Source organism: Mauremys reevesii, linkage group 9, assembly GCF_016161935.1.
Source record: "Mauremys reevesii isolate NIE-2019 linkage group 9, ASM1616193v1, whole genome shotgun sequence".
NCBI lineage: Eukaryota > Metazoa > Chordata > Testudines > Geoemydidae > Mauremys > Mauremys reevesii.
Genome location: NC_052631.1, coordinates 33,052,631 through 33,075,091, shown reverse-complemented (window position 1 = coordinate 33,075,091; position 22,461 = coordinate 33,052,631). Strand labels below are relative to the sequence as shown.

Sequence of the window (22,461 nt, the reverse complement as noted above, 5' to 3'; positions counted from 1 at the left end):
CCGGCTCCAGGCACCAGCGGAGACAGCACGTACCTGGGGTGGCACTTTCTAAGGGGCGGCATTCCGTCCATTCTTAGGGTGGCACAGTCCAAGCGGCTTTTTTTTTTTTTTGCTTCGGCAGTTCGGGCGGCATTGGGGTTTTTTTATTTTTTATTTTTTTGGTAGTTCGGGCGGCAGTCCAAGCGGCTTTGTTTTTTTGCTTCTGCAGTCTGAGCAGCTTTTTTTTTTTTTTTTTTTGCTTCAGCAGTCTGAGCAGCTTTTTTTTTTTTTTGCTTGGGGCGGCAAAAATGGTAGCGCCAGCCCTGCTCTGACAGCTTGCAGTGTTTAGTTATAGAACATACATTGTGTCCTATGAGTAGGTCTGACCTCACTCCCATTGTGAGAAAATGATTGTGTGATTTGAACAGGGTCTGGATGCCATTCAGACTTACTGGGGTGGGGGGAATTGTGGTCTAGATTAAAAAGTGGGGCAAAAGCATCATGACTCCTGTTTCAACCAGCCCTATATCATTATTCCCTGACTTGGAGATCTAAGAGTCTACTGAGTATATATTCAATGGGGGACAAGGGAGAGCCGATGCTAAAAGCTCATTGCTAGGGAATTCTGCTGCAAAAAATATTATAAGATTTTTTTTAAGTGTTGAATCTGCTTACTTGGGTCTGGGTTGTTAGTGGTATGAAAATACAAACCCAGCTACACAGATATTTGAATTGCTTGGCTGATGTACTGATTTGACTCATTACTTTTAATTATATACTGTATATTTATCATCATCATCATTTACAAATGATCATATCCCAGGACAAGTCGTAGTGCTTTTCGTTGTCATTAAACACTTTTAATTCTTGCCTTCTAGTTGCCTCATTGACTATAGGACTGGACGGGATTGCTCCGAGATGTTGACATGCACAGATGTACACTTGCTGTTATGATTCGTAGCATGTGAAATCATTATATTTGTGTTTTGCTCTGTTTCTTTTATAGCGATAAGTGCTCAGAGATGGCCTCTTCTTATCAGGGAATGACTAGAGGAGGACTAAGGGAAGGATTTAATTTATGTACAGTAATGTAGGAAAAGTGACACTTCCCACCACCAGCCAAACCATATTCATAATGAATGCAGGTCAGCATAGGTTTGCTTTGGCCAGTTACCAAAGAAAGCAGGCGTAGGTGTGAAAATGGCATTCCAAAGGAATGAATGCAATGCTGTATTTCTCCCTGAGAAGAAGCATACACCCTATCTTTCTTCTCACCTTTCACTTTGCAGTTTCTTTGTAGCTGTTCCACACATCAGAGGGCTGCTGAGAGTGAGGAAGCTGAGCAGAGTCAACTGCATACCCTGAGGAATTTATGCTATTTCAGTAAATTGTGCACACTTATGCTGCATGCAGTCTGGAGGCTTTTAAGCTTACAGTAAGTGACGTTCTGTGCTTTAGTTTACATGAAGCTTCACTATTCATAGAATAATGAACAATTTATGGACTAGTACCAAAGGCACTAGTTGCAAAGTGATAAAGTGGGAATAATATCAAACCACATACCAATAACATACAACATTTTCATCTAGCAAAGAATGAAATTTCAAATAATATTTTATAAGATCTTTATAGTTCTTTCCTTGTCAAGTTTGGAATTTTCAAACTTAAATGTCATTCCCTGGGTTTAGAGATTTGTGGTTTGGATACAAGCCATACCTAAAATGAATCAAACTAAAATATTTCTAGAAAGTCTTCGAAATTGACAAGAAATAGAAACTTACAAGTATTTCCAAACCCTTTTCCAAGAGGAGGCACTAGCGGCAGAGATCACTGCCAGAGCATTTTCAGACAAAACGTAGAGACTGCTACAGAGATAAACTAAAGAAGTCCTCATTCTACCACATGCAAAGTAATATCATTTTGTGTTTATTCATATCTAGCATTCAGATTTGTGTAACTGCAATAGATGGGCCTGATTTTCTACTGTCTTGTCCCTTGCGGAGTCAGTTACACCTATGCAAAGTGGGGGTAAAATGCTCCCAGACCTGAATGGTATCACTTTACACTCTCTTTGCATAGGCATATGGCCCTGAATTCAGCCAAGTACTTCAACATGTGCTCTTATGTGCTTTGCTGAATAGGGATGGATTTAAGTGTGTGCTAAAGTGCTTTGCTGAGCTGAGGCCTGTATTACTATGCAAGGTGCAAGGCAGTAAGGAATCAGGCCCTGTGGGTTACAGGTGTAAAATGGGTGCTGTATTTCCACCTCTGGGCGTAAAGCAAGGGTAGTTAAGTCAGTTGCACCACTCTGATTAGTCTCGTCAGCCTCTCTACCTATTAAAGTGCAGCTGAATGACGGGCAAGGGGAGAAATGAAAGGGTATGCATCAGTTGGCTACACCCCTCATCATCCCTTGAATAGTGCCTAATCTGTCCTGTGGGGTCTAACATCACAATGGTTAAGAAAACACAGGCACTAAATGGGGGAAATAATCTGGGGGAATACTCATATTCAACAGGAAGATGACCAGTGGGATTAATGGATGCTCAGCATCTCTGAAAATCAGGTCACTTATATTTAGGTGCCTAAATATGGATTTAGGTGTCCAATTTTAAGCATCCAGGTTTGAAAATTTTGACTTGTATAAGTAAAATATTAATAACAGAAATTTCATATATGTATATGTCAGTATAAATGGTGTACCAGCCCCTGTGAGCCAGAGCCAACAGTATAGTCAGAGTAGCCAAAAGGCTGCTCTAAACTGCACTGGGGCTGCCACCAACTCCACTGTACCTCACTCTCTTGAGTGCATCTGAGGCTCTAGCCCTGTATCTAGTCACTGGAATGATCTCATGACACTTGGAAATCTCTTTCTAACCCGAAATCCCACCATGATTTGTGAACTCCCATGTATCAGCAATTACATATATTCCACTTGATATGTGGAAATATTTTTCTGAACCAGTAGGGGCAGTATTCATGCTATTTGGCAAATGTGCTGTTTGATTTGCTCAGTACTCGTTAGACCGTTGGCACAACCATACTGTAAGTCAGTATCATACAAAACCACTAGTTATACTTGGAATTTGTTAATGTAAAAAGAAAAGCTATTTTCCACAGGAGTATAGTAGCTTCATCTCTCTGTTCTCACACTCAGTGCTTCTAGAGCTGTCCTGGCTTTGTGGCAACCGTTTTAAAGCACAGACTACAGCAGCTGCAAGGCTTCAGAAAGGACAGAAGTTGACAGTGCTCTTTTCCCTCTGTTTAACTGCAGGATGCATAGTTGTGTGGTGAGAAAGTGGGATATTAATCCAGGTACTTTGCAGAAGAGCTCATAGAAATTTGTTTCAGACAAACATTTCAATATCCAGATGTTCCCCACCACCACATAACTATTTCTCTGTTCCCATCAACTGCAAAAACAAAGCAGTAGTTTCTTTACAATAGCAACGGCGTTATGACTGTCTCTTAACATTATCTTACCCAATTAATGGGTGCTGCATCTTGATAATCCTTATGTAAAAGAAAACATGCTGCTCAAACACGCACGGACACTCTGTACTGTACGCCCTTGATATGACTGAAAGATGCACAGATTGATTGGGAAGTTATACCCAATATAGCTGTTGAAGTGAAATATATGATCAATATCATTTGTAATATGCTAGTGCCTAAATCCCCCAATGGAGGCTGAGGCCTCACTATGCGAGGCATTGTACAAACAACTAGTAAGAGAGTCTCTGCCCTGAAGAGCTTACATTCTAAGTAGACAGGATAGATAAAGGATGTGGGAATGGAAGTATTATTTCCCTTAGCTACCAGGGGTAGAACTGAGGCACAGAAAGATTAGGGCTGAGCTTTTCAAAGGGGCGGCATATGCCAAGCTAAGAGAGTTGCCCAGGAGAAGTCTGTGAGAGAGCTGGGAATTAAACCCAGATTTCCCAAGTCCCAGGCCAATGCCTTAGCCACGAGACCATTCTCTCTCAAATTTCCAAGTCAGCACGCAGAAATGATAGAATCCACAGCCACCCGCTTAGAAGCCACCAGACTTCATGCTTTGCATTAGAGTCTAGGACAGGGGTCGGCAGCTTTTCAGAAGTGGTGTGCCGAATCTTCATTTATTCACTCTAATTTAAGGTTTCACGTGCCAGTAATACATTTTAACGTTTTTAGAAGGTCTCTTTCTACAAGTCTATAATATGTAACTAAACTATTGTTGTATGTAAAGTAAATAAGGCTTTTAAAATGTTTAAGAAGCTTCATTTAAAATTAAATTAAAATGCAGAGCCACCCGGACTGGTGGCCAGGACCTGGGCAGTGTGAGTGCCACTGAAAATCAGCTCGCGTGCCGCCTTCGGCACCCATGCCATAGGTTGCCTACCCCTGGTCTAGGATTTAAAATGGGACTGAATGATTTTTATATTACTTGATTTATTTTCTATTTTCAAACAATATCTTGATTATATATGTTAGTCTTAAAAGGATAACACACCAGTTCTCTCACTTGAACTGGTTTAAATCCAGGACAACTCCATTGCTTTCAAAATAACTTAAAGATGCTTTAATTTTTGCATACCTTATACTAGCCAATATTTTTGCAGTATTGGTTTTATTGTTCCTATTGAAAAATGCATATATACTCTGATCCAGATTCTGCTCTCATTTAAACTGGCAAAAACGAAGTCAAAAGGAGATTTGCTATTGAATGCATGCTCTAGAATAGTAATGGAAAACATCTTTTAGAATCTAAATATCACTTATTGTTAAACATTGTTTAAAATATCACTTACTGTTGTTAAACCTCTTTCATTGGTTCCAAATAAGTTAATAATAAAACTTGCATTGATTTCAGTGGGCAAAGCTGGGTCCTTAGAAAAGAAACAAATAATTTCCTCCATTTATGAGAGATCCTCTGGTTTTAATTCAACTGACAAAGGGAGTTGCTCTCAATTTCCACACGTGTAAATGTCAGGAGAATCAGGCTCAATGTTCAGTACTCTGTCATCTGGCTTTGCATCAGAAGTTAACTAACACAGCACTGTTCCCAGAGCTCTGATAACATAGTTGATGGTACTGGCGTTCAAACAAAGATGCTTTCACATGCAAAGAGCTGTGTAAATTGTTGTTAATACACAGCTTTTTCTTGTATTTACAGCAAATACAAGAAAATACAAGAAAAACATGAATCTGGGCCCACAAAAAAAGGCAATCATTAGGAAGGAGCATGTTCTAAAGCGTCTAAAAAAAGCATTGCAAACCAAGGAAGGTAAACCCCCCAAATTCTAAACCATAACAAAAGAAATGATGCTTTCTGTGTCCTGGCTAGAACATATTGGATAAAAAGATTTAACATTCTTTTTACTCTATCCACTTTTAATAGGAAAATCCAGATGCAGATGTATGCTTGATTTCAGTGCCAAGCTGCCTCCTCTGTTTAATAAAGGGTTTAATACAATTTATACTGAAGAAGCAAAGAGCCTTAAGATACCAGCACGAGAGATTCAGAATCCTAATTAATTTTCTGTTGGTCACAGTTGTCAGAGATTCTCTTCCTTGTGCCTCTGCTAACATGGGACAAAATATCCAATAAATTCTGCTTTTGCACTCAGTTGAAATTCTAAAAGAAATTATTAATATTTATATAAGAAAATAGAATATTACCCCACTAGAATTATTCAGTGATTTTTGAACTCTATGTCTGTACTGAAGGGATAAGTGTAAATGTATGCAAATACTGACAGCGGATTCTGCCTTATCTTATGTGGATGGGCTGGGAAGGGAAAAGGGTACAGACAGTCTCTTCTCCCCCTGCCTCTACCAGCACATCTGTGGAGAAACATGGAGAAGGGCTCTATTAACACATCCAGCAACATTCCACAACCCCAAGGAAGCAGAGTTACTAGCTGGGGAGATGACTAGGCCCCTGAATCACCTAGGGTTGCCAGGCATCCGCTTTTCAACCACAACGCCTAGTGGAAAAGGGACCCTGGCAGCTCCAGTCAGCACCGCCGATCGGGCCAATAAAAAGTCAGATTGGCAATGCAGCAGGGGCCCGGGGCTAAGGCAGGTTCCCTGCCTGCCCTGGCTCCGCGCAGCTCCTGGAAGTGGCTGCCAGGTCCCTATGGCCCCTAGGTGCATGGGAGGCCAGGGAGGCTCTGCGCTATGCTCTGCCCCAAGTGTCGGCTCCACAGCTCCCAGAGGCTGGGAACTGCAACCAATGGGAGCTGCGGGGGCGGCACCTGCAAACATGAGGGCAGAATGCGGAGCCTCCCTGTCCGCCCATGTGTCTAGGGGCCACAGGGACCTGGAGCCACTTCCTGGGAGCCACGGTAAGTGCCGTCGGGACTCTGAACCCCCTCCTGCACCCAAACTCCCTCCTGGAGCCCATACCCCACAATCCTCATCCCAACCCCCTGCCCCAGCCCTGAGCCCCTCCTGAACCCCAAACCCCTCCTTCCTGGCCCCAGTGCGGAGCCCTCTCCTGCACCCCAAACTGCTCATCCCTGGCCCCACCCCAGAGCCTGCACCCCCACCCAGAGCCCTCTCACACACCCTGCACCCCAACCCCCTGCCCCAGCCCAGAGTCCCCTCCTGCACCCCAATCCCCTCATCCCCAGCCCCACCCCAGAGCCCACACCCCCAGATGGAGCCTTTACCCCCCTCCCACACCGCAACCTCCTGCCTCAGCCTGGTGAAAGTGAGTGAGGGTGCAGGAGAGTGAGTGACGGAGGGAGGGGGGATGGAGCAAGCAGGGGTAAGGGCCGGGACAGGGGTAGGGCCTCAGGGCAGCGCGGGATGTTCGGTTTTGTCTGATTAGAAATTTGGCAACCCTAGAATCATTCAAGGACATGTTACCATTATGCAGCAAGCTCTGGAATAGGAGAGCACTGAATGCCCTTTGCTCAAGTAAGGCTTGGGAGGCATGAACAAAAAAAGAGATGCATTATGGTGCATACAGCAACAGCTACTATAGAAATGCCTCTTCCTCCCCAGCATGCAAGACACAAACATAGACCGGTGCTCAGGACAGACAGCCAAAAGGCTGAAAGGTAAATGAGTGGAGCCCAAAGCTAAGTAGCTGAAATGCAGCACTCGGAGCACAGAGTGACCATTTCAAGAAATCCCTTATGCCAGTAGTCATATGGTGGACACAGTTAGCAACAAAGAATCAAATATGTATGTGCCAGCTGAAAGCAAATGTATGAGAATGTATGAAATTTCTGAAGTAGAAAAGTATAATAAATTAGAGGGATTCCCAGAAAGTTGAAAAAGGTTTGTAGATAGTGTTGAAATGTCTGCTGCTGATCTAGGCCAAGTCCCCCATACTTGGTGTCCCACCACTGTGCTAGATTCTTATTTGATGTAAGACAGTGTAGCTAAAACCAGGTGAGAATCTGGCCCTGAGAACTTGGCTGAGAGTACTTGAGAGAAGGCACTGTGAGAGCTCTCTAGGAAGTGAAAAGGGAGTGATGTCTACGAACAGGGATTTTACCCCTGATAGCAGTAAGCCCAGACCAGCGGAGGCCATAACATTGCCCTCTTTTAACCTGAACTGTTAGCCACTATTCAGGACCTGGAGGGTTGTTTGTGAGGTGAAAATGATGACAATCTGGTACGGCTTTGATGCAGTCCAGTTTGTTTACAAAAAATGTACACAAAGTCTTGCTTCCCTGAACACAGTAGGTATCAAACAACAAGAAGCAGTGCCAACCTCTTTTCCAGCCAGTACTATGTCCAAAAAGCTCTCTTGTGGCTTTGTGGCAGGGTCACACTAGAAGGGCTTCTTTTGTTGTCCCTGGCTGTCAACCTGCTTTGTTCTGGCTGCTTCTGACTCAGACACAGCCACAGCTGCAATCAGAGCAACCCCCAGCCCCTGTATTTGCATTCATTCTAGTCTGCGGACGTGGCAGGTAAACAAACTGGCCCGGCCCACCACGATGCTTACCCTGGCGGGCCCAAAGGTTGCTGATCCCTGTTGTACAAGAACAAAGTGCAGAGTGAATCCAAAAGTTACAATGGAAGTCAGTGTCGAGCTACATATAGTGATTTCTGCAGGGGGGAAAAAATCTCAGAGAATGTGCCTAACTCTTAAGGAATTTAAGAAAGCTACAGCCTGCACTTTCATGGAAAAAATAACAGACTGGATGGAACTAAATACTTATATGTTTTGGACATCACCAGTGAAATGGATTTTGCAAAATACCTGTGGATGAGGAAAGGTCCATCTGCCCCATTTTGACTATGCCTTTTGACAGATGTGATAGTCACTTTTCCTATGGTTACTTTTCAGTATCTCTAGTGCACAACATATTCCATAGAAAGTAGCAGAGATGATGGTAGAAAGAATAGATAGTGCTACTACTTACAGTACACTAACCTAGTATGAATACATGGATAGCTGATATACTTTTGGAAAGTTCATTGTGTGAATTACTTCATCCAAACAGACTAAGGAGCCATTGAGAATGAACATGAGAAAGGGTGACAGAATTGGAGCCAAAGTCCTTGATTCAACAAGGTTCCTTAAGATCATGCCTAATTTTAAGCACACAAACAGGTCCGTTGACTTTAGTGAGAGTAGTCACATGCTTAAAGTTAGGTATATGCTTAATTACCTTGTTGACTCAGCCTCCAAGTATCTAAATTAGATTAATCTAGTTCTGGGCTATGTTTTGGTCCCTAACGTCCTTACATATTATGAGGCATGCACAGAATAATGTGGGTAATGGATAATAAGAAAATTGCACATTTCTGCTTTATTCTGACTTGAAAAGTCTGCTTTAGCTCTCTTGTCTGAATGAAAGAGCAGGTTGTCAGAGGAAATATAGCTAATACAACATGGCAAGTTAACTGTGCATAACACATCCAGAGCAGTCTATTGCAACATACCCAGAGCAGACTGTCTTTATAGTACCATTGCATAATCACTTACTACAGGAAGTTTTAAAGTCATTTATTTCTGAGCCTATATTCTAAAAAAAATTGCTTTTAATTAGACAGACCCCGGTTGTGAATTTAATTCTGAATTACAATTAAACTATGAGGGAGGGGCATGGTGACAGTCACATCAAAATGTAACCATTAATTCACTATAATCAATACAGTTGAAGTAAATATCAAAAGAATTTGCAGTGATGTGACTAACCCTAGTGTCTCTTGAAGCATGTTGATAATTTACTTCCTCCTGACTCACCAGCCAGATGATATTTTCTGAAAGCCAAATTGTTTTTTGGACCATGCTGCTGTAGAAAAATGGTATTAACATTAGATAATTTAAACAAGATGAACCTTTCTGAAACTCTACAAGACTTTAATAGACTGCATAGTTTTTTCCAATATAGTAGATTTTGAAAAAATGATAAAAGTTAAACACACTATTCAAGGTCTTATTGTCACACAGACTGTGAAAAATATGAAATGCCCTGTGTTGGACTAGTCACTGAAAATATTTTCATTGTATTAATTGGTCTTGTCTATATTATTTCATTAACATTTAAACATACTTAAAACAAAGTCACTTCCAGTTCTGGTATCATCTGTTTTTACTCTATGGTAATGGATTTATACCTTATATCAGCTCTCTAGACTAAATTCTAGACCCAAGCCCTAAGCCAGAGGAAATCGGTTTTGTATGGGGGATTTCTCAGGAGGTGGGGAGGGGTGACCTGTGGTGTGGAATTCTCTCCTTCATGGATTCCAGTGCTTCTCATGCCAAGGAGTTTCGATCTGTTGATCTCTTGGGTTTCCCCAACCTCATACCCCTGCTAGTCTCTACACAGGAGACCATTAAACCAGTCTTTGGCTTCTGCAGAGCCTCCTGCTCTGGAAATGTAAATGAGAATATATACCCTTTAAAACAAAATGAAATTTGATTCTAGCCCTTTCCCATGTGAAGATAGCAATCAAAACATAAACAGAGGGTTGAATCAGCTGGGCTCCAGTTCTGCAGAAGGAGGCATGGTGGAGGGAGACTCTGTGTAAAAGAAGTAAAATGGTCAAAAGCAGCCAAAATATCCAGTGCATAATTTATTTGATGAGTATTGCTGGTATTTGCTGAATAAGGGAGGTGTGAATAGTATTAGAGAGCTTCAGAGCTGGCCAACAATTAATTATGTCTCACTTAAATTATTTCCTGGAAAGTGGTGGTGTTTGCCAAATAATGTGTTCATAGAATATTATTTGACCAAAATAATATGAGTCCTTACATCTCTGGGTGTATCTCAAAATCACTTCATTAACCTCCTCACAATCTTTAGGGTGCCTCACATTTAATAGTGGCAGCTATTGGGTATGTTTGGGCAGAAAGAGCCGTGAAAAGTTGCTATAGACATTTGCTGGAGGACTTTGTCCCAAAGCCAGCATTAGCAAACAGAAAATGCTGATGCCCATGCTGCAAATGTAGGAGCCTCCTTCATAGCCTTTCCAATCTTTCTTTCACAATAGAACTGTGACAATTCCACATCGTTTAGGGGGGGAGGGTTTGAAGCAGAGTGAGGGATTCAGAGGCATGAACAGGATTTGATCCACAGAGAGGAGCACCATTTACTTTAATCTCCGCTAATATTTATTTTTATGGCCTGATTTATGTCACAGTAAGGTTATTGGGAGAGTGTTCCATGTATCTTACTGCACTTTCTAATCACTCATGTGAACTTCTGATTTGAATTTATCATAAAGACCATATATACTCACATCATAGAATGTACATCATGCAACAATTCTCTATTTCGCTAAGAACTGTTATGTTATTTTAACCAGGTTACTATTAAATACTGAGCTATTTTTTATAATGATCTGGACCTAGTGGCTTCATACTAATTTACTGAATTGGGCGTATCGCCATTGTGACAAACTGTACCCGTGTATTCTCCCCTTATATGATATTGTAATAACCTTTGTATAAGATATGCTTTGCAAGTTATCATTTGAAAACTCATAATGTTCTGGTCATTATTGTCCTGGTAAAACGTGTAGCAACACTGCATGTAAAGTTCTAAGATTCCACTGTATGGTGTTATTAAAACAAGTTCCAGGTTTGGGGAGTGTCCAAACCAGTTCCTCAGGGACAAAAGGCAAGCTGACTCCTCAGTTAGATTAAACAAAGCCAATGGACCATTATCTGCTAAGTGGCTATTCACTGGCAGAAAAAAAGGGGCATGGGCAGAAAACCTACATCTTAGCAAAGAAGCAGTACGTGGTTCCCGTCCACACAGACTGCCTGGCACCGTGCTCCCTGCTGGAAATACTTCTCAAAAGAGGAGGACTATAAAAGTAGGGGCAGACACTCCACATTACCTGGGTTTATCTGAACCCAAAGCTATTGTAACTAATCTCTGTTTTCTAGGTGGTGTCAGGAAATAAAACAGTGAGGGACAGAGCACCTCTGGCTCATAAATGATTGGTACACACAAGCCTGCTTCCACTCAAAAATCCTTGTTTTTATTGAGTACAAAGCACACAGCTAAAATAGCAATAATATTAGAGCACCCCAAAAATAGTTACCCAAAGTCTGAGGTGACAGTAGCAGACTTCCGGTTGCCAACCTTTCTCTTAGCCACAGGCGAGTTAGGTGTCAGTCTCCTAGCTCGTAAAAATCCTCTCAAATTTCTCCCAGATTCTCCAAAGTGCAGACACTAACTAACTAAATGCTTTTATATGTAACTCAAAACAAAGTACTCATAGTAACTTCTAATAGACTGGGGTTTCCCTAGCAACAGCAAAAAAACCAAACCAAAACAAAAAACCCCACTGCTCATAATTTCTACTTATCAGCAAAGCAGCTTCTAGCAAGAAACTTACAAACACAGGCACCAGACTCAAGGTCAGCTATTCACATTTCCACCCCCACCCCCTTCTCATGAATCTGTCCTTGTTAGTAACACACTACAGCTGCAGTTGTTTTTATTCTGTCTGCTTAAGCCAAGGCCACATTTTCAGACTCTGTGGTGTCCTCACTTCCAGTTTATGGGGGTTAAGTGCACAAGATGGCTGCAAATTATATCGAATCCAATTGTCTCATAATACCCCAGGCTTCCCACCCCCTCCTCCTCCTCTCACACTGCCCATCATTGCACTGCACCAGAAGGAACAAAGGAAGCAGCCATTAAACAGAAGGGATCCTGGCTAAGGACATTGGATAGTCAAATTGTTGAGAGCATGCGGTGAGAAAAATTGCTTTGAATTTAACATCTTTTGTTAAATTAGGCATTAGCTGCATTTTATCTTTATTTTTCTTGTAACCATTTCTGACTTTTATGCCTCATTACTTGTGTTCACTTGAAATCTCTCTCGCTGTAGTTAATAAACGTGTGTTATTGTTTCATCTAATCCAGTGTGTTTAAATGGAAGTGTTTGGGAAACTCCTGTTGGGGCAATAAGATTGTGCATATCATTTCTATTAATAAAATGATGGACTGTTTATGAGTTTGTATTGTCCAGAGTGGGCTGGGTAGTACAACACGTACATTTCTGAGGAAAATCTGGGTCTGGGAGTGTGCCTGGGCTACATGAGCGGGGGGGTGGGAGTTCGAACTAAGATACACAACTTCAGCTACGCTATTTGTGTAACTGAAGTCAAAGTATCTTAGTTCGACTTACCTGGCCGTCCTCATGGCGGCAAGTCGACCGCCACGGCTCCCCCGTCGACTCCACTTACTCCTCCTGCCAAGGTAGAGTACTGGCATCGATTCGGGGATCGATTTATCGCATCTAGACGAGCTGTGATAAATCGATCCCCGATACATCAAATAGTACCTGCCAATCCGGCTGGCAGGTTGCAGTGCCACTCACAGACATAGCTGAGAGTGACTTACATGAGGAAGCTGGCTGTGAGCAGCCCAGGAGTAGAGGCAACAAGAGCAGACCAGTGTAAAGGGCACCCCAGGTTAAAGGCCAAGGGTGACACAGCTACTCACTGGTCTAGATTGTTCCCTCACTGTGTCACAACCATTCAATCCATTTTGACACAAAACTGAAACTCCTCCCACATACCCTGACCTCCTCCAGCTGGATGAATGTAAGAAAAATTGCCATTGAATTCAGTGCACTTTTCCTAAATCATTCCAGATAAAACTCTCCCTTTCATGAGTCCCCACTGTCTGTGTGCATCTCGCTCCCAGTAAAGACATTAGTTCCACAGTGATTCCTCAGTAGTTCAAATAAAAAACTCTCAGAAACCAGCCAAAGTGGCAGCCGCAGACACAGATGCCATTCCTGGAAAAATACTTCAGAGCCTGGCAGCCTTGCAACAGACTAGAATTCCCTCTGTGTGGCCACAGTTGTTCTTGGCTTCACTTTGCCAGAGGAGGTAGAAAAGAATGGACAGAAAAGGAAGCAGCTTCCAAACTGCTAGCAAGAGCCACAGGCTGTACTGATTGGGTTGCACTGAGATCTCCTAGATGTCTGCTAATCTCGGGTTCCCTTATAGGGGCCCAGTTCTGATTTTCATCCATCACTCACAATAGTAAGGGATGTACAAGGGGGCCCAAGCTTTCTAGAGATTTTCATTGCAAAAACAGCTCCAAAGTGCAACCCAATTGCTAGACTTGCAGGTGATTTTTCCTAACAATCATGCCCTATGCATGGGCCTGCTAAGTCTGCTTGGGACTGACTTTAGGGCACATTTAGCCCATGGACACAGATCTTCAAATTGTCAGTGTGGGAGCCCAAGGAATCATCCTGATGGTTCACTCCAAAATCCTAAGGCCTGTCTTATATGACTAAGATATTTGTCATAGCATACGTTCATGCCACGAATATATGTACCAGCAAGACTGAGTAATCAAAGGTCATGCATAATTTTCAAATCTAGGCCTAATTCATCCTCCATAACGTAATACAAAGTACAATTGTAAGTGCTTTGGTACAGGGACTTTGTCTGCCTTTGTCCAGTGCCTAGCTCAGGGGAGACCCATTCCTGATCAGGACTTTGAATGCTATAAACATTAAATAATAAGGCATAAACAGTGTGGCTGAGACATTTAGTGGTGCCTAAGGAAGGAAAGCACCCATTTCAATGAGAATTGAGGGCCTAACTCCCTCAGGTGTTTTTGAAAGTACAACCTACAATACTTCTGGTATATGAAGTGCTGAGCATTTCAATGGGCCCCAAGGGCATTCAGCCCATCCAGGAGTTGCTCATCACCCTGCAGGACTGAGCCCCTGCAGTGTATCCATGATCCTTTATTTTTCTAAAGAACTATTACAAGAGTACCCACAAGGCAGTTCTTGGCCAAAATGTGAATCATTGTCTGAAAACAGGGTAGCAGCGTTGAACTGTTTTAGACGTTTGAAGAGATTATAAGAAGGGAGCCAATTATATGATTATGGGGCTTTACTCAAAGGAGGACCAGCAGGGCCTGATTTTGCTCCCCCTGAAGTCCATGGGAGTTTTGACATCGATTTCAGTGAGAGCAAGATCATGCCCTCTAGACAGACAGATTTACTGTGCACAAATGAAAAGTACTGAATAATAAATGACACTAACTGATTTAAATGACTGCGGAACTATTCCCTATATCTCCTGCTGCAGTCTTTAAACAGAACTTCATTATTATTTAGTAACATTTATACTGATTAGCACCTAAAGGCCAGCTGGGTTGGGTGTTCCACTGTGCCAGGCACTGTACAGACATACAGGAAATGAGAGCACCTATTCCAAGGAGCCTCCAGTCTAAAAGCGAAGACATAACAGATGGATGAGCCAAAGAAGCAGGTCAGAGCGGTGAAGATGGCATAACAAAACTAACAGGACATGCAGAATTCTTAGCCTATCAGGAGCTGCTTTCACATCTCGCCATCTGCCTGGCTATTATCAGGTTGTAGTTTCCTGTATGCATTTTGGAAGGAGTGAGACAAAACAATATTACAATAACTATTCAGCTCTAAAAGCCAAAATTGAATTTTCCTTCCAACAGCACAGGCTTTCAAAACTTGTCTTTTATTCTCCAATGGTCACTGCTAATCTCGTGTTCTCCCCCTACTAAAATGTTAAGTAGCGTTTATTTCCACTGCAATTTACCATCCAAGCCTGTTCCCTTTGAATTGAATGGTAACATTCCTATTGACTTAAATTGGAAGATGAATAGGCACTGGGAGGAGTACATTTGCCAGTTTATGCATCTGTAGTAAACTGATTTGGCCTTATATAGGGATGGCAAATCCTGACACTTTTAATCATCAGCTTGACCACCGGTTGTAGTCAGTCTGGTGTATTAAAACATGCCATCAGCTAACAATTACCAGAAACAGTCACTGAAGCTTCCAGAGCCACACCATTAAGTTTCTTTAAGAGCTAGCAGGATAAGGAAGTAGTTGAGAAAATGTACAGACACTTTTGAACACGTATAGAAAGGATTTGATGCAAGAGAAAAATGAAACAGTCGGTAGAACACTTGAGAGTGGAGTTTTTCTCCGCTAAAAGAAAACCAGTCAGAAGTCAGGTACTGAGGGAATATAATTATGTATCCTGAATAATAAGCCCAAATACCACTACTGATGGGCAAAGAAGTGCACACAATCTATGTTGCGTTATCCGTTGACATCTTTTGTTGGCAATATATATTCATGTTTCTAAAGGAAATTAAAATGAGAGTTACAATGCTGCTATATTTAGATTGGGGCCCTAACACATAACTTCTTTCTCTGTTGTTTATTTCCATAATAACTAAGAGGTCTGAGTGTGCAGGCACCAAAGGCAATGACACCATTTTATTTGTGTAAAAGTCAGGCCATGCTTTGCACAGGAAATGAGCAAATACTTTGCAACGTTATAAAGACAAGGCAATGTGCATGCATGGTGTGGAGGGCAAAATCCAGTTTCTGACCTGGACTTAATGCAGGCTTGGAATAGCTCCTGCAGGTCCTCCACATCATTTTCAAACACTATTAGAGGCCACAGGAGCCATGAAAAAAGCATGGAGTCCAAGGCCTCTCCTCTGAATACTATTGGGAAAGTGTAGAGGCCACACTATTGTTGCTGGCCAAATTTCAAATTCCCCTACAAAAAACACAACTGATGTAGTTTTGGGACTGCGACATCTGCAAAAGGCTTGTAAGGAAAAGTAAGGGAAGAATTTTCCTTCTGGGCAGAGAAGTGAGTAAGCAATTTTTGGGGGGGGGGGTAGCCATAACCTTATCAGATGACAGATATTGCTGGTTTTTATTTTGTCAATATGGGCTATATTGTTTTAATATATTTTAAATGGGCAGATCCATAGGCATTCAGTAGTGTGGTAATTATATGCTTATACTATCGTACCACATATACATGTGTCTTGGTGCAAAGCCTTTCTTTCAGTAGTCTTATTAAAGGCCTTGCCCTGCAAGAAGCCAAGTAAGAGCACAAGAATAGCCATACTTGGTCAAATGATCCATCTAGCTCCATAGCATGTTTTGCGATAGTGGATGATGCCAGATGCTTCACTCGTATTAGACAAAATAGGGCACTTTATTGTGTGTCATCCATAGGGTGACCAGATGTCCCGATTTTATCGGGACTGTCCCGATATTTGCTTGTTTGTCCCGCGTCCCGACCGATGTTCGGTCGGGACACTGGACAAACAAGCAATTTTGCCCTCCAATCCAGTGCATAGACGGAGCCCGGAGGGGCTTTCACCCCCCACTTCCCCCACCTTCCCCCATTGGACCCCTCCCCAAATCCCTGCCCTGGACCCGCCCCAACCCCACCCCTCACTGCCCCATTGGATCCCTCCCCAACTCCCCGCCCTGGCCCCGCCTCTTCCCCAAGCACGCGGCATTCCTCCTCCCTCCCAGGTTTGCACACGGGCCATGGCCAGGGCTGGGAGCGCAGCACGGAGGCTGCTCCAGCCCTGCAGCCTGCAGGGCAGTGCGGAGCAGGCAAGGCCTGGGTGGAGACACGCGTGGGGCGGACACGCTCCTGCCAGGAGGGGCCGGGCCCGGCTGCCTGGTTCGCCCCCTGTCCGGGGGGGTCCCCAAGCTCCCTGCAGCCGGAGCGGGGCTGCCCGGGGCGAGTGTCCCGGGCGGGACAGAGTGGAGCAGCCTCTGCTGTGGGGCTGGTGCAATGAAGCCCAGGAGCGGCTGGGCCGGGAGCTGCAAGAGGGGCCCGGAGCGTGGCTCGGCTGCACAGCTCGGAGTCCAGGCTGGGCCCAGGAGCGAGGGGATGGGGGAGCTGGGAGTGTATCGGGGGTCAGAGCCGAGAGTTGGGTGGAGACGGGGCTGTGCCACTGGTGGCGGGGGGCGCTCCGGCTTTCCCCCCCCCCCCCCGCGTCCCGATATTTCATGTTTGTCATCTGGTCACCCTAGTCATCCAGTCCTGGCTACTTGTGGTCAGCGGTTTAGGGACACTCACAGTATGGAGTTGCATTCCTCACCTTCTTGGCTAATAACCCTTGAGCGTTTGCCTTAAGTCACTTTTGACCAGCCCCAATGCCTTTACTCATTGTTTGCTAAAACCTTACTTAGGTGAATGCCCACTGAAGTCAAGGATCTTTGTTTGGGTCTTTGATTAAAACAAGAGTTGTGATGTCTCACAAAAGCCTCAGAACACCTTGATGGAGGGGACTCCCCAGGGCCCAACTCTAACCTCAGAAATGCCTGTCTGACTCCTATTCAAATCAGTGTCAGCTGTGTGTGCTCATTTGTTGGTAGAACTGGCTCCTACATTTTTAAAGAGCAAAGCAGAGTGCATTCTAGACTATTTCAGTACAAATTAGTGATTCCTGCCCAAACTTCCCAACTCCCCCACAATCAACTTCAAAATCACTCAAAATAAAAGGGTGGGTAGAGAGAGAAAGAAAAGGAAAAATAAAATGAAAGGGAATGGGGGCGGGGGGAAGTATCCAGGTTTATAATGCCATTTCTACAGTAAGTCAAAAGGAAAGTTCTAACCAGATAGCACAGATGTGAGTGAGTCAAATAGTTACATATTACATCATTCATACCATCCTGAATATGATCTATAAACTGTCTCCAGATGCCTTTTCTTCCGTTTTCTAAGTACTCTGCATTCCTCTCCTTTCTGAATTGCAAGCAAAGTGCTTGCTTGCTTTCTTATAGACCAGTTAATGCCTCTCGTTCATAGATAGACTTTTTATTTTAATTTCCATCCTTTAGTAGTTTCCAAAATGGTACATTTTCATTCCACATGTTGGACAAAAGTAACATTTGTGGGATATAATTGACTGTAAAATCTGTTTTCTATACAGTAAATAAGTAGCTAATTAACAAAACAATGCCATGCAGTGAGATGTTACACTACAGATTCATGCAGGGTACATTATGTAGTGACAGTTAGGTTAGCATGCAGGGATGCAAACTGGCTCCCTAAAAAAGGTGCATACTCCCTTCCCCACAATAGTGTATGATGTATCAGGCTGTTGGGCCTACTCCGAAAGCCCAAACTCATATGGGTAGATCCTGGGTGCAGGGTAGGAGACAGACGAAGGGAATAGATACAATGTCCTGTTCCACTGAAATGAATGGCAAAATTCCTATAGACTTCAGTGGCCTTTTTGACAATCCTGGATGCCGAGTTTCTCCTGCAAGGAGCTGAAAACCCTTAATTCTTGTTGATTTCAATGTGATTTGAGGGTGCTTAGCATCTCCTAAGATGCATTCAGTCCCCAACAGGGTCAAGCCCTATAGCAGGACCTCACAAAATGGAGCAGTAACTAACTTTTCTGAATGTCAGAAAAGGATTGGGTTCAGTTTGATTCCAGGTGTGACTTAAGAGTTTTTTATTTTAACTAAAATTGGTTCGCCCATCTCTAATTACACTGGAACTTTGTTTGGTAACAATATAAAAAAAGGAAAGCATTTTTAAGTTTCATATGAAATATTTTCACACAAACCAGAACCATGCTAATTTTAGATGGCATCTTCTACTCTCCAGAATTACATATTAACTGTAACTTTGCATTGATTAGGCAATGATATTAAAGATTCGTCATCTCAGCAATTCCTCTTTGGCAATAGTCTTGGTGCAATACTATGTTTGCAGTCATGGGAATATCTGCAAACCAGGGGTTAAGATCACCCTGCCTAGAGTAGGCTATCAAAAGGAGGCTGTTTTATTGCCACAAAGCTTTGGCGCGGTTCTTCTGAGGCCCATAATATCCAGAATTTAGCACTCATCACTATCCCAGTCATAGGATAGGCAGATGCAAGTTAGGGAAGATCAAACCTTTCTAATTCATACTGTAGCTTCTTGAATTAGATTAAATCTATCAGCAATTGGAAACAGTTCTCAGTGTCACTAACTGCTCCAACTCCTTCAAACTGTTCTCTGCTCCAACACCAATCCTCTCTACTCCAACTCCCACACTGTCTGATTGAAGCAGGGGGTTTTTATCAGGTGACTGACTGCAGGTGCTCTAATTGGCTTCAGGTGCTCTAGTTAATCTATAGCAAACTTTCTTCCCCATACAGGGAATAAGGCTCCCTTCTAACCCTCTCCTGCTGCCCTCTGGCCATGCTGCATCACCACACACACACACACACACACATACACACACACACACACACCCCTCTAATTAGGGATGCCATTTTATCTTATCATAACGGGAGGGAGCATAGTGGAAGTACAAGACCAGTCACAGGGAGATCTGCGTTATGTTTCCAGCTTTACCGCTGTATAATCTTGAACAAGTTACTTTATCATTCTGTGCTTCAGTTTTCCCACTTATAGAATGGGGATAATAATTCCTACCGCTCGAGGGCATGTTGTGAGATTTATGGCCCTGATCCTGAAAGCACTTATACTAATGTTTCATTCTCTATCATTGAAGTCAACAGATTGCAGGGTTAGTCCCCTAGTTAATAGCTATACATTTTCTTGAGCTCCCTCCAATGGGAAACAGGGTGAGGAAAGTTTGTTAAGGAGCTGTAGGTTGTAGTGAGATGCAGGGAGACTTGCCACAACAACAATAACCACACAAACACACACAGAATTCAATTAAAAACAAACAACACTTAAAAGTTTATCCTTCTGGGTTTTTTTTAACTTTATAATAGGATAATACCATTTGCCCCAATAGGGCCAAATAATAAAATCCTTTAAAAGAAAATAGAAAAAAAAGGTAATCATTCCTCACTAAGACAAAATCCCATGGAAGTCAGTGAGTTAAAAAAGAAGAAGAAGAATCTCTGGATTTGGCCTTATAGGAATAAAACATATCATATCACTAAGTGGAAAGAGAAAAGATCAAATTTGATGGTATGCTATAGAGCAAGGTTTACAAAAAATTAATAGAGTTTCCTTACTGGTGTTAATATAGTAAAGAAACCCTGAAGGACATATTGATAATGGCAGTTTTGACCATGACCAGTCATAAATCCATGCTGTTTTTGTTTCCTCATTAGCCAGTTCATTCTCCATCTTTGTGTGACCTGCTAAAGACATCTAGCCTCCCAACTCTCTCTTCTGTGAAGGTATCTGGATCAGAATGCCTCATCAGATATTTCTTTTAATTAGGTCTTTTGGCTGCTGGATATTACTGGAAAAATCCACATTTTTTTTCTATTTTTGATCCTTTTCAGTTATTGCATTTATTTAAGATGAAAGCCAGCTGTTATATTAATAGGAGAAGTGCCTTTCCTAAAAGGAACCATTCATCAGCAAAGAAGCAGATGTAGTTTTGCTGCGAATTACTTAAATTCCTCCTTTATTCTTTTCAGCCGGAAATCCAAGATGATGTATTTGAAAGTAATAGTATTGTGACTGCAGAATAATACCCATTTACCATGATCTCTTTAAAAGCTGGTAATAGGGATTTAGAGTTTATGCACTGAAGTTTACAAAGTTTAAATCTGGAAAGGGGAAAAAGTTGACAAAATATATTTGAATAAGTAAGACTTGGATACATTAAACAGTGTTATTGTGGTGGGAGGGTTGTTTGTTTTTTAAAGTTCAGACATAAAATGTCCAACTGGTTGAAAGAAATCATCTATGTTATGTCCCACAGCTATTCATTTATTTTCTTTGGCGGCTATTCGCTTAAAGCCAGCTCTACATGTAGCCAATGGCAGAACCTCAAATCAGCGCTCTGTCCCACACCCACTGCTATCATATACATACTGCTCCCTGCCCTTATTCCGACCTATTCAAGTGCTACATTTACAAACATTATGTTATGCCCCCATTTTAGAACATTTTGGCCAGAATGCCCAAGGAGCTTACACACACAGATTGCCCCCTTTGAAAATAACCTGCTCATGTACAAACGAACTTCTACTATTTATACAAACAAATAAGATGTACATCACATACACAATACTCTCTGACCACAAAAGCGTCATAACTATAATATAAATACAATTCATGAACAGTTTTTAGAAACCTTGTTAAAGAGTTCATACAATTATTTTTTTAAACATAGCATTGTGACAGCCATATGATTAAATAGCTCCATTATGCCTTCCATGTTGTATTTTAAAGATCAATACTATTTGCTGCAATATAAAGCCCAATACCAGCAGCACTATTTTGCAAAATATGTTCTAGTTGAATGAACTAATTAACTTTTAAAAATGAGACTTAGCCAATGGATTAAAAAGCAAGCTACTGGAGCATAATGAGCCAAAAGCCATCACATTTACAAGTTAATGTAGTGTAAATTATTCATGGGCATCATAGATATAAGCGTAATAGGATTTTTCAGCGCTGTTGTTGCCTTAAAATTAGGTTCTTCTGAAAAGTAACTTTAGCGATCCAGCATTGTGGGATCCCGTGATGGTTGTTCAGTGATTTCCAGATCAAATTTGCTCAGTTGAATCTAAAAGAAAGGTCGCTAAACACTTGCCCTACTATCTCCACTTTCCATGCCTCTGCCCAGGCCCTGGACAGGGTGGGAGGGCACAGACAGGCTGGTCTCTTATTCTGTCATATAACAAGCTTGAAAGAGAACCCAGTAGAAACTTTTAATTTGCCCTGCTTCCCTCTGCTGCAGAACCTACCTTTAGAGAGAAGGTCAGGAGGCAGCCAGATGCAAGGAATATCGGGGAAGCACAGCTTCTGTAGGCAGCCATGCCATCTTTGGCCTAGCTGTAGCTGTTAGGCCAACATGGCTCCATGCAACATGGAGACAAGGATCAACGTGGTCATATGGCTATCAGAAGCTAAACTCCCATCTTATTCCACTGCAGAGGGATTGTATTCCCTCCTCCCTGAAAACTTAATAAAAAACTCCATAAAATGAAATGATTATTTACATCTTAGCTTCATGAGTGTGGCCTTCTCTCCATTGTCCCAGCAGGGAAGTTTATTTTTATGTAGGCCAGGGCATTTGAGACTTCACTTGAGTACAAAGGAACTTTGAAAACTGAGACTCAAATAAATCCTCTGAACTCAGATACGTGCTCTTTTCCCTCGCTGCTCCACCGGCAGCACTCGCCTTTTTTTTCCCCTCTCTCTCTCGCTGCTCCACCGGCAGCACTCGCCCTTTTTTTTTTTTTATCTCTGCCGGCGGAACCCCCTCCCCCCATGTGTCCCAATATTGTCTCCCT

General features: G+C 42.5%; 1 protein-coding gene across 8 annotated transcripts in view; it reads left to right on the top strand.

Moving 5' to 3' along the window:
* Positions 1–5,587, top strand: part of LOC120372175 — a 398,338-nt gene extending 392,751 nt beyond the window's left edge. For 6 of the 8 annotated variants that reach the window (XR_005584764.1, XR_005584766.1, XR_005584762.1 and 3 more), the window contains 3 exons: positions 1,269–1,414; positions 5,135–5,245; positions 5,360–5,587. The gene's annotated coding sequence lies outside the window, so the exon portion shown is untranslated. The remainder of the gene's footprint in view (positions 1–1,268; positions 1,415–5,134; positions 5,246–5,359) is intronic. The other 2 variants (XR_005584756.1, XR_005584754.1) reach the window with 2 other exon arrangements.
* The last annotated feature ends 16,874 nt before the right edge of the window (positions 5,588–22,461 follow it).